The sequence below is a fragment of the Lissotriton vulgaris genome, chromosome 8, assembly GCF_964263255.1.
Source record: "Lissotriton vulgaris chromosome 8, aLisVul1.2, whole genome shotgun sequence".
NCBI lineage: Eukaryota > Metazoa > Chordata > Amphibia > Caudata > Salamandridae > Lissotriton > Lissotriton vulgaris.
Window position 1 is genome coordinate 1311054280 of NC_141696.1, and position 16780 is coordinate 1311071059.

A 16780-nucleotide genomic window follows, 5' to 3' on the forward strand; every position below is an offset into this window, starting at 1 on the left:
TTTGATGGCTTTCAGGACGGGGGCTCATGTACCCCGCGGTCCGCCGGACGGAGCTCAAGCCCTGGGCCCAGACACTGCTTCCGAACCCTAGCCAGGCCTGGGAGAGGCTCCCCGGAGGACTCTCATCCCCAGCGCCTGGATCCCTCTGATGGCTTGCAGGACGGGGGGCTCACGCACCCCGCAGCCCGCCTGACGCAGCACGAGCCCCGGGCCCAGACCCATCCCCAGCTTCCGAACCCTAGCCAGGCCGTGGATAGCCTCTCCGGTGGATCTCCGTCCCCAGCGCCTGGATCCGTTTGATGGCTTGCAGGACGGGGGCTCACGCACCCCACGGCCCGCAGGACGGAGCTCAATCCCCGGGCCCAGTCACAGGTTCAAACCCTAGCCAGGCCAGAGAGAGGCTCCCCGGTGGACCCCCGTCCCCAGCGCCTGGATCCCTCTGATGGCTTGCAGGATGGGGTGCTCATGCACCCCGGGGCCTGCCGGACGGAGCTCAAGCCCCGTGCCGGTCCCAGCTTCCGAACCCTAGCCAGGGCCGGGGAGAGCCTCCCTGGGCCCCGGTGGACCCCCGTCCCCAGCACCCGGACCCTCCGATGGCTTGCAGGACGGGGGGCTCACGCACCCTGGGGCCTGCCAGACGGAGCTCAAGCCCCGTGCCGGTCCCAGCTTCCGAACCCTAGCCAGGGCCGGGGAGAGCCTCCTAGGGACACATTGGACCCCTGTCCCCAGCACCCGGACCCTCTGATGGCTTGCAGGACGGGGGGCTCACGCACCCCGGGGCCCGCCAGAAGGAGCTCAACCCCGGGTCCGGCCCCAGCTTTCGAACCCTAGCCAGGCCAAGGAGAGCCTCCCTGGGCCCCGGTGGACTCCCGTCCCCAGCACCCGGACCCTCTGATGGCTTGCAGGATGGGGTGTCATGCACCCCGGGGCCTGACGGATGGAGCTCAAGCACTGGGCAGGTCCCAGCTTCCGAACCCCAGCCAGGCCAGGGAGAGCCTGCCCGGGCCCCAGTGGACCCCTGTCCCCAGCACCCAAACCCTCAGCCGAAACCAAGAAGGGTTAAGCCCTGGCCACGTCCTCTCTCCGACGGCCTGCCCGGGGAGCCGAATTTTCCTTGACTATTAGGCCCCCACATAGTGGAGGCTTATATAATTTTGGGGAAGGACACAAATTAGAGTTAGCCCGGGCGCCAGCCCGCAGGGCCATCTGGTTACCTAGCCTGCAGGGCCATCTGGTCACCCTGCCGAAGGGCACATGGTGGAGGCGGCCTCCCGCGGACCCGCGTTACTCCCTCTGCATCCCCCCACCGGCCTTGCAGCAGAGGGCCCCATCCCTGGGTGTGGTGGAGGGAGGCGTCCGCGGGCACCCACGCACAGAGAGACAAAAGCTTGGCTCAGAGGATGACTTTCAACAGATCGCAGCGGGGTAGCTGCTCTGCTACTTACGAAACCCTGACCCAGAATCAGGTCGTCTACAAATGATTTAGCACCGGGTGCCCCACGAACATGCGGTGCACCAAAGGTGATGGAGGCGGCCCCCTTCCATCTGCACTCCAGTCCCCAAGTGAGCTGCTCTATGCACCGGCCCCCTCGAGAGAGGCCGGCTATCCCAGGCCAACTGAGGCTCCACAGCACTGCGGTATCGTTACGGTTTAGGGGGGATTCTAACTTAGAGGCGTTCAATCATAATCCCACAGATGGTAGCTTCGCCTCATTGGCTCCTCAACCAAGCACTTACACCAAATGTCTGAAACTGTGGCTTCTCTCGTACTGAGCAGGATTACTATTGCAACAACACATCATCAGGGTCAGTGAGCGACGTCGCTATGAACGCTTGGCCGCAACGAGCCAGTTATCCCTGTGGTAACTTTTCTGACACCTCCTGCTTGAAACCCAAAAATTCAGAAGGATCATAAGGCCCCGATTTCACGGTCTATTTTCATACTGAAAATCGAGATCAAGCGAGCTTTTGCCCTTCTGCAGCGCGGGAGGTTTCGGTCCTCCCTGAGCTCGCCTTAGGACACCTGCGTTATCGTTTGACAGGTGTACTGCCCTAGTCAAATTCCCCACCTGTCACTGCCCACCAGGGGCTTGGAGCCAGAAGCGAGAGCCCCACGCGGCTCGCACCCCCGCCTCACCGGGTAAGTAAAAAACGATAAGAGTAGTGGTATTTCACCGGCGGCCCGAGGGCATCCCACTTATCCAACACCTCTCATATCTCTTCACAGTGCCAGACTAGAGTCAAGCTCAGCAGGGTTACTTTCCGTGCTGATTCTACCGAGCCTGTTCCCTTGGCTATAGTTTTGCTAGATAGTAGGTAGGGGCAGTGGGAATCTCGTTCCTACATTCATGCGCGTCACTAATTAGATGACGAGGTATTTGGCTATCTGTTCCACCTCGCGGTGGCTCATTCTGGGTTATTATGCTCCGGAGTACAGCCACACTGAACGCTGTCCTCACTGGAACTGGGATCACGTATAGGCCAGAGATAGTACACCCTGCAGTACTATTCCAAATTCTGCTACGGAGGGTGAACTAAGACCTATATCGTGATCTCAATCATTTTTGCTAGTTGCATTGTTTGAAGCGGGTGCTGGTTTGTCAAATTCGGTGAGGCTAAGACTAAATAAAGGCGCGAGACCGATAGCCAACAAGTACCGTGAGGGAAAGTTGAAAAGAACTTTGAAGAGAGAGTTCAAGAGGGCGTAAAACAGTCAAAAGGTAAACGGGTGGGGTCCGTGCAGTCCGCCCAGATGATTCAACGCTGCGGGAAGGTCGGTGGCCCGGGAGTTCAGGATCCCCTCCACGACTGAGGTGGGATCCGCTACACTTCCAGTTTCGCCCGCTCTGTCGGGGAGGTGGAGCATGAGCGTGCATGATAGAACCCTAAAGATGGTGAACTATGCTGCAGGGCTCTGGGGCTGAAGGGCTCGGGGGCTGCAGCATTCTGGGGCTGCAAGTTTCGGGGCTGCAGGGCTCCGGTGCGGCAGGGCTCCGGTGCTGCAGGGCTCAGGGGCTGCAGGGCTTAAGGGGGCTCCGAAACCCCACACTGGGCCTCAGGCATGGGGAGGCCCGCAAGCGCTCCTGGGGCCCTGCCGCCCAGGGTAGGACTGCCTGGGAGCCTTGTAGGTCTCCAGGGCTCTGCACCAGGGACACTTGTCCCAGGCAGATGGACTCTTGGCAGGCCGTAGGACGGGGGCTCCCAAACCCAGGCCCTGGGGCCTGTCACTGCTTTCCAACCCAACCAGGTCGGGGAGATCAGGGAGTCTGCCAAGGCACGAGGGACCCCTGTCCTGGGCACATGGACCTTCAGGACGTGCCCTCATTTTCCACACATTTTTTCCAAAATTCGGCGTAGTATGCGTAGTGGCGCTACGCAAACTACGCCCAGTCCTAGTGATGAGCGTTATGATGTGTGAGTTTGAGGGATGTGTGTCAGGAAACTGCAACTGTGAAGAAGTTAAGTGTTGAGCTGGCCTTGTGCTTGAAGTATGATAAATATACATCCTTTTGTAACTCAGCCAACCCTTGCTTCTTCATTTCATATTGCTTCGGATTAAGTTTTAACATTGGGCAGATGGCATGTTCTAAAGAAAAGGCAAACATAGTATTCACAGTAATGACAGGATTTTTAAATGTATTTTCAAGTGCGACATAACAAACACCAGGAAAGTAATTTTATAATATTACAAACAATGGCATTATAAGTATAGTTCTTGCACTGTACACACATCAAACATTACAAAAGATGTAAATAAAAATCACAGATCAATAACGCATAGGTTGCCATGTTCACGTTCATGCAGATGTTGGGTTTTCATTGACTTTGGCATGCCTAGCTATAATATTCAAGCTTGACCTTTCGCATTCCAAGCTGTGTTAGTAGCAAATCAGGTGTCCATTGATGATCAAGGGTGGACCCTCTGACTCTCGGTTTCCATCAAATATATCGGGCTGTGTATTAGAACGACCAAACCTTCCGATCACAGATATTCTAGTTGTATGGTGGATTGTGTAGTTGACAAAATGAATGTAATACTTATCACCCTCCATACAAGACTGCAGTTCAAGGAGGTTGATGCAGCTGAAAAGCTGTAAAAATCTTTATGTGACACAAAAACTAATTTTGAGACATCTCAATGTAACATATGAATAAACATGCACCATTTATATGTTAAAGATATAGGAGAAACAAACTTGAGAACACTTAGTTACTGCATCGTAAAAGCATGCAGATGATTGTAGGATAGAATAAATCTTATTCATTTGAGTAATGCAGATTTATATTTTATTAATCAACCTTAGCATAATTATCTCAACATGTAACAGAATGGTAAAGTGATATATGTGTTATAAAAGTCTTAACCATCCTTATGGAAATAGTAAATTGTGTGAAGAAATAATGAAATCAAACGTAATTTAGGTCATTTTTTGTGTGATATTGAGGTTTTTCATTTTGAATTGCGATCTTCGGCAGATGTGAAATCGTGAACCAAATGAGGCAAGCAAAAAGTGGTGTTACATGCTCATATTGAGTGTAAACATCATGAAACCCTTTGACAATAATCTTCATGTATGTGCTAACGTAGGACACTTGAAACAAGATTAATTTTTTATTTTTATAATTTCAATAATTTCACTCATTGGTACTTTGAAATGCAGTAAAATGGTATAGTTACATAAAATCTTTTCAACAGATTAGTAGCATCTCAGTATCAGTATCAGTATCACCTCTTTCCTCAATATGCTTCTTCCTTTAGGTCGCATGACAATCATCCTATATGAACTGACCAATGGACTGAGTGGTCCGATATGATGAGGTGACCAAGGAGGAACTAGATGTCTATATTATACATTGATCTAATAAATGAACGGTTCTATACTGGTTGGTTTGGTTCTGTTGGCCGGTTAGACGGATTCAAGAGAGAAAGCTTTTGGTTTTCCTGCAACTTGTTCAGTTCACGTTTATCCCTTTACAGACTCTCCCCACTCCCTCATTTGACTGATGTATATGCTGTGTGCACCATTCTTGGACTCCTTCTTAATGGGACACTGTACATGATCTGTCATGGTTCATGTCCTTGTAGAACTCTCCCAATTCTTTTTGTCACTTTATGTCAAGTAAACCAGTGCATAATTTGTACAATATGAAGTGCAGGTGCTCAATTTTTTTTAGGATGCAACACCAACTTCTCTCAGCTCTACCCTCTTCCACCAGTGGCTCCACCCACTTACTCTAGTTACTCCACCCCAGTGCTTAATTTGTAAATAAAAATAAATGACAGTGCCCTTTTTCTGAGATCACGACAGCCTGCACCACTCATCACCCCTGCCAGCACTGCCAATGAAGAATAGAGCACCTTCAAAGAGCGTGAAAAGGAAAAGCGGTGGAGTGAGGTGCAGAAAAAGGAATGAGGTAAATTAAACAACCTTGCCACTGGGCTGCGCCGACAGTCCCCAGAAATCCTTGAGGCTCCTGCACTTACAATTTTACAAAATAAGCATTGAACACAATGCACCTCATTCGTATCCAGATGCAAAATATTGCACCCACGCGCAGCTCCTATACCAATGCACCTCAACAGTAAACTTGCTTTACTCTGCTAATAAAAGCATAGAACTCCCACAGTTAATCCATGGCAGAATCGAACGGTAAAGAAACATAACAACGATGCATAAAGACAGCTCCTAATATCATTTTTCATGCAAGTGTCATTTTTTCATAACTTATTCTTGTATTCAGCCTTTCTCATAACCCATAGACTGCAGTGCAAAGTGATATCGCTTTTGACAATAACTTTCACCAATATTCCTTTTGGTTTACAGAACCAAAATGTGTAAACGTTCTTGATGGCTGCAGAAGTAGTCACCAATTAAAATCAGTGCGGCTCATTAAGACTAAGAATATAACTCAATTCGGATAATAATATAATTAGAGGTAAATATTTGGTCAAAGGGTGAAAACTATACCTCTGAACAAATGCACAGTGCTGCTGTTAATGGGACATGATTATTTTTTTACGGACCTTTTCATTATTGCGGGGTTAGGATGGCATATGCTCCCAGCTGGAGCAGGGCTCTCTTTTGCAGCTGAGGACGTAGTACAGAAGACGGACAAAGTTTAACCAAAGTTTTAGCCATAAGAGAAATCTGTAAGCGGTATGTATGCGGAATGTAGGCTCCTTGGGTGTGAACAAAGAAGAGCATCAAGCAGCCTCGCAGACAGACAGTCATTATGTTGTCTGGGGGCAGGGCAGGCCAGGAGCATGAGAGCCATGTTAAAGATATGCTCTCGCCTGACTTCCCCGTGGTTCATGCCTCAGCAAAAACAAAATCATCTAGATACTTCACCATGTCCGCTTTGCTACACATGCCCGCTTGCGAGGCTTACAGCTCCAACTTATTTGAGCAGACACGAGTTGGGCAGGTGCTGGCAAGCTGGGAAACCAGCTTCGGCCAGGCGTCCTTGCAAGTGACCCCATAAACAACAAGATGCCAGTTCAGACTGCCTATTAGTTCAGACGGCCGCGCTTAGTGAAGACACTGGATACATGTGGTTGGTGCGGAGGCCGGGGGAAGCCTGATCTCAGTAATTATGTTTTTTCCCCCACTTGTGGCTGGCCACGCTAAATATAACGAACTTTAACACAATAATAAAAAAAGTGAAGGCGTGCATGTGTGTCTAATCTGCTTGCCATTGTGTAATCAGGGCTACGCTAGGCTGGGCACTGACTTACTTTTTCTCTACATCGGGAGGGTCGGCAAAAGCCAGTTAGTTAGTGGTGTCCAGCGATGCAAACCGACTCGGACCTCGCCCGCCCACAGCAATACTGTCCACTGGGCATGATACAGGCTGCCTCAGACAGGCAGCAGGTGTGTGTGTTCAAGGCAGTCGGCCGTGGTCCAGTTAGCCGCCGGTTACGCACGCCTTCCAGACATTGTCCTGGGCTGGTTAGCAGTTTTCTGTTGATGGTGGTTATGCTGGGCCGTGTTGGCGGTGGAGCAAGTGGTCATGTGAGGAAATCACAAGCGCACGCGTCACCAATAATGTATTCTCTCTTGGACGGCACTGTGCGCGGTGTGAGGCAGGCAGGCAGGCAGCTAATTAAGAAGAGAAGTTGTGTTAGTAGTCATGATCTAACACACAGCCGCCGGCAATAGTACCACAATCATTGTTAACCGTCCTCTCCTGTGACCAGTGACCTGCATGATGATTGACAAGCTGAGTACACAGAGTGCTCTTACGGTAAATAAAATGATAAGAAACATCATTGACGCACGGGCGAGATGAGAAGACCCGGCCCTGTCAATTAAGTGCAGGTGCTAAGCACCGGAAAGCACGGCACAAATTAAGCACTGAGACTATTCTGTATTTTTTAGGCAAAGAGATGTTTATTATTAATGTGATGCGCTTTAATTGACATCTTTGTTAAACACAATTGTAACTAGAAACCTGAGTCTATGGTTTATCATAACCTTTCCTTTTTAAATTTGATTGTGCATTCTGAATGTATTTATTAATGCCAATGGGAGACCAGCTTAGAGAAATCTCTGAGCATCAAGTACTAATGTTATTGTGTTGTATAGCCCTAGCAGTAATATTGGTTTGCATGGTTTTGGTCCTGCTAAACTTCTTCAGGAGGTTCAGACTTGTAGTAATAATCCTTTACTTGTATAGTCTGGTTTTGAGAGTCATACATATTAGCATATATACATATATATTATTAGCCTGTGAATCGGATATCCAATTCCTAATCCTCACTGGGTATCTGAATATTGGATCTCTGATATTCAACCCCTCATTGGCACAAAACAAGATCCATCGGAGGATCAAGTGAGTGACAATAAACAGAATATATATGAAAAGAGGCCCAATTTCTGCTGGAACTAGGTCTATCATCAAAATTTGGATCTTGAGTTAACAGTACTGTGTTCCACAGTGAACCAGGAAAGAACCTGACATTTCTCCTTTGCTGAACCATGATTATTATTCTCCCTGCTGGCCTATTACCTGTTGCCTGCACAGGGCGAGCCACCAATTAATGGGCTTTCCTTTTTATCTGCCAGCCCTCTTCATCTGGGTTTTTCGCACCGTCCATGTTGGCATGTAAATGTGTATATAATATGTGTAGTAACATAAGTGTGGAGCATGTGCAATGTGCTTGACTGTTGCATCCTAGGAATCCATTTTGGGTTTCTAACTATGAATGGTCCAAAAGATGGAGTTTGGAGGGAATTTGAATTTAATTTACATTGAATTTATTTATTGAGCTCTTTAACCATTCAAAGCTGCCTTTGCGCTTTGACAATACAAAACAGTATACGTTATATAAAATTGCATAAAGAAAATAATAGATTAAAGTATTTATATAAGAAAATTGCATGCATGAATAGCCCTTCCTTGGTTCTTCTTCCGTCTCTCTACATATAGATATTCATGTGGGTAGGTATTTTCATTATAGGCATTATTTTTCAAGCAATTTTCTCTCAGTTCCCAGCTTTTCACAAGAAATCTTACCATACGCTTGGATTGTCTCTTCAGGGATAACAAGATGCGGTCCTCGTCATTCTCCAGTTTTTCCTTGTCAAGCAAGCTTTTGAAGGTGTAGCCTCTGACCGTATTGTAAAAGGGGACAGTTCAGCAGGAAGTGCCTCAGGTGTTCCATTTTCCTGCATAAGGAGGTGCCAGGGTTTACTTTATTGCTTTTCTTTTGAGTTGTATTGAGACATAGCATGCCACTGTGTGCTAGAATGAAGTGTCTCCTTTCTCTATGATTTGACTGGTTTTTAGATACGGCTGAACAAGCAGAGATGGGTTGAAGAGGCTGGTTGGCGCTAATTGCTGAGAGGACTTGAGAGCTTTCAGGTTCCTTTCCATTTCCAGTGTGTTTTAAGTATTTTTTTTATTGTTTTGCTCATCTGGTTTGTTGACATTATTTGCAGCACCGATTCGCTGTTAAAATATTTAAGCGTTGTTAGAACTGGGATTTCTGGTGGCTAAGGCTTACGCCAAAGCCAGAAATCACCATTCTAGTCAGGGCAAGGGAGTCACACGCCAAGATAACCCCTGCTCACCCCCTTGGTAGCTTGGCACGAGCAGATAGGCTTATCCCGGAGGCAATGTGTAAAGAATTTGTGCACAAACACAACAGCAACAACATCCTAGGCACACCACAAAAGGAACTCCACGCAAGGTTATATAAAAATAACTTTTGTATTGTCAAAACACATCAGATAGTAATCACACAATATACATTGTGCCAACTGGCACAGGCAATATTCACAAGGTATTATTTACACCAGGACAGGGCCACGTGGGCCACTGTCAGAATCAGCACTTAGTAGAACTAGCACTTAGAATAACTGTCACACCAAATAACAATTATAGATCACAACCAGTACCCACTGATAACAGGTAGGTACCCACTACGCAATACTAATAACCAAAGGCATAGATCACGCATGGACGCATAACCTCTCTAGTATAAACTATACTAGGCAAAACAACCTCCTAAACATGAAAACACAGTTAGAGGTATCACAGGCATAATGGCATTGCACATTGCCCATTAATCACATTTAGGACTTAACAGTATAACTACAGTAGGCAACCTCTCATGAGTCTAAACACATTAGACTCTGCCTCCTAAGAATAAATCACATTTAGGGGCGTAACACACAGTGAAACATAATCTCACTAACATAAACCTCCATAGGTAAAACCATCTCTAGAGGTATCAACACAAGGTGCGTAAAACATGCTAAATGCATTACATTTCCTAGCACCACATCACTCTAGCCCGTAAAACACATTAGGCAATTACCATCATAAACATAGTAAAATCACATTGCGCAAAAATCACATTAGGCAATTGCCATCATAAACATAGTAAAATCACATAGCGCAAAAATCACATCAGGGCCTTGCGCCCTACCCACATACCAGCCCGCTGGCCAACTGGCCATCTCAAGAAGGGGCTCAAATGCCCTGTGTCCAGAATGTCAGGGCGTGCTACCACGCAGCGCCAGTCAGGGGTGTGCCACCGGCGCAAACCTAAACGTTGCAGTTGCCCACTAATTGCGGGGCAGCTGGGAACAGTAACAGGGGCCTAAACGCTGCAGCTGGCACTAAGTGCTGCGCAGCTGTGAAAGGCCTGGCACCTCTGTGCCATCTCCGTCCCTCACAGGGACTCTCTCTCCCTTGGCGCCTAAACGGTGCAGCTGCCCACTACTTGCTGGGCAGCTGTAGAAGTAAACCACAGCCTGGGCCCTCACTGGCCCTCAGAAACAAAAACTGTGCCCCAAGAACAACTCTGCACCATGGCAGACAAGAACTGGCATGTGAACTGGGGTGACACAGACCCCTGAGGACCTGACTAGGCCCTTTAACTAAACCTGCGCCAAACATGGGAACCACTTAGGCTCTAAGAGTATCTAGCCCCCTGGGAGCGCACTGGCTCCCCAAACAAACCATGCCCGTGAAGTTGGAGCGGCCCACTACCATCTGGGGCCGCTCTAAAATGCACCAACCATGCTGTGCCTTGTTGGAGCCCGCAGACTCTATGAATGATGGGGCCAAACGTTGGAAAGCAAACATGCCAGGGGCAATAAAGCATGGGCCCCTCTAAACATCGAAGCCCCACTGGGCTTTAAACAAAAGTAGGGCACGTTGGAGCCTTCGTGGCTTGAAGACAAGTAATGCTCCAACTGTTGGAGCCGCCCACTGCCAGACGGGGACACTCGGACGTGGTACCTTCCCCGGGTCCCCCCACACAGGACCTGGTCCCCCACAAAGCCCTTACTCACCGGGCTCCGGCACGGGGGACTCTTCCGGATGCGGCCGTACTTCTCCTACGGGGCTCCCCTGGACTCTTGGGAGCCCCGCACTGCCATTGGCGGCCTCAGCCGCCACCACTGCTTCACCCGGACCCAGGGCCGGACTGGCCATAGCGGGCACCGGTCAATCCCCTGGTGCGCCACACGGGTGGGGGCCGGTTTTGGGCCCCGGGGGCAGTTTTTGTTACAGGGCCGTTTTTGCAGCAAAACCGTCCCCGGCAAAGAGCTCGGCGGCACCTCCAAACCCCCAGTGGGGAGGGGGAGCCGACAGAGCACTTTGCCAGGGCCGGTTGTGGTTCCCAGTCCGGCCCTGATCGGACCCCCTCCTGGGACCCGGGGTTTCCTCCATCTGCCGCCACCGCGGGGCTCTCGCTTCCACATGGGAGCCCCGCTGTCTGCCTGCGCCGATCTGCACCCGGTCCCCCATCTCGGGACCGGGACTTTCTCAGATGGAGCCGGCGCGGCTCCGGGACTTCCTTTTCAGCCGCGTTACTTCCTGGTTAGGTGCAGGCCCCGCCTCCGTCCCGGTGGGCCTGCCTGACTTCCGGTTTTCGCGGAGGGCTGCGGCGGTGATTTCTCTGGCATAATGAGGGGTGGACACCCTCGGTATATGAACTACGAGTAGAAACGGGGTGGGCACCCGTTAAGGCACACATAAACTGGGTGGGCACCCGTACATAAGCTAAAAATTAAAATGAAGATGCATGGTGGGCACCTGCGCACTCAGGGGCATCCACAGGGCAGGAGCGCTTCCCTCCTCGGGAAAACGACAGCGCTCTGCCACCAATGAAAAATAAAACGCTCTCAAGGCGCTCAGGGCACAGACAGCACAGGCCCCTCAGGAATGACCCCCTTTAAGCAATCAGGGCCCCAGCACAAAGGTCCTCCTAGGAGCAGAGGGCAGGAGGGTCAAAAAGAAGTCCTCCAGCACACAGGCAAGGCAGAGGGGTCCCAAAACAACGTCCCCATAAGTGAAGGGGGCAGAAGGGCCCCACAAAGTCCCAGATCTCAAAAAGATGGAGCAAGCAGCTCCCAACAAAGGAAAGTCCATCAGGTGTCCAGGAGCTGGGCAGGGCCCAGGGAGGCAAGCCTTCCCCTGGGCCCCAGCAGCAGCATGCCCCTGGTTGATTCCAGTCACAAACAAGAACCCTTTCCAAGAGGTCACAGCCTCTTTTTATACACAAACATCCCTTTGTCTAGCAGGGTGTAGGCAATGTAAGAACCAGCTACAACTGGTTATGGGGAACTCCCTTTCACTGTCCAGGCTAGAGACATCAGACGCACCACAGGGGGTGGAGCCAGCATTGTGTGGGGAAAGCCCAGCCTTATTCCGGTCCCAGGTGCAGCCCCTCCCTCAAAACACCATGATAATCTCTCCATTCACCACCAGGGCAGACCCATCCTGACTCCTGGAGCCAGGCTCACCAGCCAGCTCCAGCCAATCACACGCCAGACACAAATTACACAAACATGCCAACTTCTAGAAGTGGCACTTCCACACTAGACACAATCATGCCGCATACATCATTACGCAGCATTCAATCTCACGAGTTCGCACATACCAAACTCGACCCTGCACTTCCCACACATCAGGAACTACCATGGTCACACATATTCCCCATGCATTCCTATGGGAGGGCAGGTCACTCTCACCGCACACACAGAGAGCGCACACACTTTACACTGAACCACAGTGAAAAGGTGTGTAGAGACCTAAAATCACCAACACCAAGTTACAGGAACAGGCTAGGCAAAAGCAAAAAGTTTTGGGGTGAACCTGCCAAAAGGGCCGGGTCCGACAAGCGTTGTCTCTTGATTCCTCTGGTCTAACATATTACAAAGTTTGACTTATTGCTGCATTTAAAATTTAATCGGTGCAGTTTCGTACCTTCTCTGAATGGAGCAGAAGCTAACACCTGTGTCTAAATCCAGCAGCAGCCGACATAAGCAAAGGGTGATACAGCATGTGGGGTCACCCAGGAGGCATCGCTCAGGGGATCACAATATTTTTACAAATATAAAACTTACCTTTTGCTACCGTGGAAGGCTGCATTCAGCTTCGCATTCGCCGCCTTTCGTCTTTCTGGGTCCCAACACCCCATCCAATCTCTATGCTACAGAGCAGCGTGGTGATTGGTCTGAGCAGGCAGGGAAGACGTCCTGCTCAGACCAGAGAGTCAGTTGGCTTTCTCCATCCCGGCTGCTCAGTGCAGCTGGGCTGGAGAAACCCTAAGTGTGCATGTTTTCCATCATAAAGTCCTCTGGAGTCTGTTTAGTCGATTACGCCGACGACACGCAACTAGCCTTTTCCTTGGAAGGGGACCATGCATTTTCTATGGACATGTTCCAGCAATGCATGCGGCAGACGACTGACCGGCTCAGAAGGAACTCACTGCAATTTAATAGCGGAAAGAGGGAGGTAATGTACTGCTCAGTAGGTAGGATGTCCAGACAACTGCCTTCTGCCTTCAGACTCTTACCAGAGGAGGAACCTCTAACCCCGGTTAGGAAAGCTCGTAATCTGGGGGTGATGTTTGTTGACGACCTCCAGATGGAATCACAGGCGAATAAGACCGCTAGCGTATGCTTCGTCCTTATTCGCATGCTAAGGAAAATACTCCCTTTACTACCTAAAGAGGCACGCCCTCTGGTCATAAGTAGCACTGTGAGAAGCAGGCTGGATTATTGCAACTCCCTATATCTGGGGGCCCCTGTATACATCTTCCAGGGACTGCAAAGAATCCAGTCTGCAGCAGCCAAATTGGCCCTTGGTAGGCCACGGAGCTCCTCTACCACCCTGGCTCTGAGAGAACTACATTGGCTACCCATTAGGGAAAGGGTCCATTTTAAAGCCCTGTGTATAGTTTTTCGAGCTGTGCACGAGCTAGGTCCCGTTCCCCTACAGGAAAGGTTCATGTGGTATCACCCCACAAGGCAGCTCCGCTCTTCTAGCGCTGGCCTGTTGACGGTTTCCCGGTTTCAAACGGGCCAGGTCAGGAGGAAGGCCTTTTAGCATGGTTGGCACCCGTCTATGGAATGAGCTCCCTCAGAACCTCAGACTAGTTAACTTTCTGTTAGAGTTTCGTAGGAACCTAAAAACCTGGCTCTATCCCAAGACCTTAGGTCTTGCACCTCTCCTTTCTCTGTTGCGACCTGCTTTCACTCTGGTCTTAGTTCTTTAGTCTGAAGTGCCAGGATACCCGTAGGTAACAGCATGCGCTATATAAGATCTAAAATCAATCAATCAATCAATCTATCATGTGTAGTTTGGTCGGCCTGAGACTGCTGGCCAAAACACATATGCACACTTAGGGAGTGGAGTGCACGTAGCACTCCTCCTCCCTTCTCGAATGCATAAGCCCTACCCCTCCCAACACCGCTGGCAGAGCTGGCAAATGTGAAATAAAATGATGCAAGAGCGTAGTTTTATTTTACATTTGCTAGCTCTAAGCCAGGTAGTGGGGCGACGCTCCTCCGCCATTGCAGGGGAGCCACTACTGTCAAAATCTACTGTAGGAAAATCTGATGGCAACATTAGCAAAGACTTCTAATATTTTCTCTTATGGGTTCCTATTTTTTCTGTTAGTTTTTCCAGTCGCTATAATGTTGCAACATAGGGTAAGTGGCTTTGTGTCTGTGCCTGGACTACCCAGTCAATGTTTCAAGAGAAGTAATTTCCATGGGTGCCTGACATTCCATAGATGACACTTTAAGTTGTTATTGATTTGTCTATGTTGTATGTATTCCATTAAATGTTGTTAGAAATCGACAGTCTTAGATTTGTAAATAACTTTACTTCTGCCAGTCCTGTGTTATTGATTTTGAAGACATTACAGAAATGTATATTTCTTCTGAAGATCATTACTTTGTTTTTTTCAGTTTCTTTTTCATTCATTTTCTTGGCACTACTTCTCTGCTGCCAAGAGCTGCCCTTGGATAGCCATTGGTGTCTTAGCAATAAGAATGGAGTTGTCGGCCTATAAAAGGGCAGGGACATGAAAGCCTTCAATTGCCAGAACGTCAATGTTTGCCTTCTAGACTTTGATGTACACGTCGTTTATGGATAGTGAGAAAGTAAATGCGAAAGTAAACATCCTTGTTTTACTCCACTTACGGTGTCAAATCTTTTGCTATGGTGGCCTTTTTGGTTAAGCCTGACAAGTGATGTTGGATTTGAAAATAGCATTTCTATTAAAGAAAAAAGTGCTGGACCTAGCTCCAACTCACATACACCCACATGCATCATTGTTACATTTTGCGATTTCTTAATAGCGAAAATTAAGGAACCGCAATTAAGAAATCGCAAAATGCTATGCATTAAGAAATCGCAATATTTTTTGCGATTCCTTAATTTTTTTAATTGCGATTCACAATTTGCGAATCGCAATTAAGGAATCCCTTCCCATTGATTCCTATGGGCCTAGAGGCCCATAGGAATGAATGGGAAGCCATTCTCATTTTGCGATTCGCAATTAAGGAATCGCAAAATGAGAATGCTATTTCAAGGGTGCAGGGGGGGGTCCCAGGGACCCCCCCCTGCACCCCTGAAAGTTAACTTTAAGAACATTTTTCACACACACATGCCCCAAGGGCATGCGTGTGTAAAATGAAACTTTCAAAAATGCACTGTTGTGCATGTTTGAAAGTTTTAGAAAATTACCACGAAGTTCAACTTCATGGTAATTTACCTCTTCCTATTTGCGAATTCGCAAAAAAAAACATATTCATGCATTGCATTTAAGAAATCACAAATTGCGATTTCTTAAATGCAATCGCAATTTAAGAAATCGCAACATAATTGCGATTCCTTAAATTGCGAAAAAATAAAAAAACATGATGCATCCCAATAAAGAAAATTGCATTCGCAAACGGACGAATTTTGCGATTCGCACCGTTTGCGAATGCAATTTACCTTGATGCATGTGGGCAATCGTTTTTTCCATAGCCTAAGTCGAGGAATTAGGCCAAACCTTGCTGTGAAGTTCAGATACACTGTATAAATTGGCATTTTCTTTGCTGTACTATATTTGTGAATAATATGCAGGAAAGTGAAAATGTGTTCCCCGTGGACAGGCCTTCTGCAAATTTCTTTTGAATTGGGATTAGTAGTCTTTAAATTTCCGACCCATTATTTGAGAGCCAAGAGTTTGCAAAAGAGTTTGAAGTCAATGTCAATAAGACTAATTGGGAAATAAGATTTTGGGTTGTATTTGGTGGCCTTTTTTGTTCAAAGGAACAATAATGCCGTTCTGCCAAAATTCTGGAAAGATGTTTGTTGCAGCAATTCTAATGAAATTGTCAGTTAAAACTGATTGCCGCCAATGTTTGTTTTCATTCATTCATTCATTCAAAAATCTTTATTCGATTCAAGGAATCATCAAAGCATATCTTAAAATATTTTAAAACACATAACACGTAATTGCCACAGCTATGTACATTAAGAACTATACTCGTCAGTGTGTAAAATGCAGATTCATTATACAGATTGAGGTTTTCAATTTATTTTAGTTCTAAACATTATTTGGCAGTTTATAATATTTGTAGGGAAATACATATAAAGTGCAAGTGCATACTCAATTGATCCTTGCAGAGAAAACGCAATTGTTAAAAATTATGCTAAAATAATTCATTCATGTCAGTATAATACATTCTTAATAAAACTACTCTGCTTGAATTTAATTGAGTCAAACCATATATATTAAGATACAATAGTACAAAAATACAGAAATCAGACCTAAATCTACAATTTAAAATTGTAGACCGCTCTTTTTCCGTGTATAACTAATGGCCAATAAAAATCTGCTGACGCCAAATCCAATGAGTTGTGAGTTATCTGGTTTTAGTATTCGCAACATCTCATTGTATTTCCTAACATTCAAACTTCCTACCCAGCATTTTTTTCCATTTTCTTCTAGGCATTAGATATGCTGGACAAAAAAATAATA

The 16780-nt window shown here is 47.6% G+C and overlaps 1 pseudogene; it reads right to left on the reverse strand.

Moving 5' to 3' along the window:
• Positions 1-1382: 1382 nt before the first annotated feature.
• On the reverse strand, positions 1383-2275 carry LOC147698660 (28S ribosomal RNA; annotated as a pseudogene; the record flags this gene model as incomplete).
• Positions 2276-16780: the final 14505 nt, after the last annotated feature.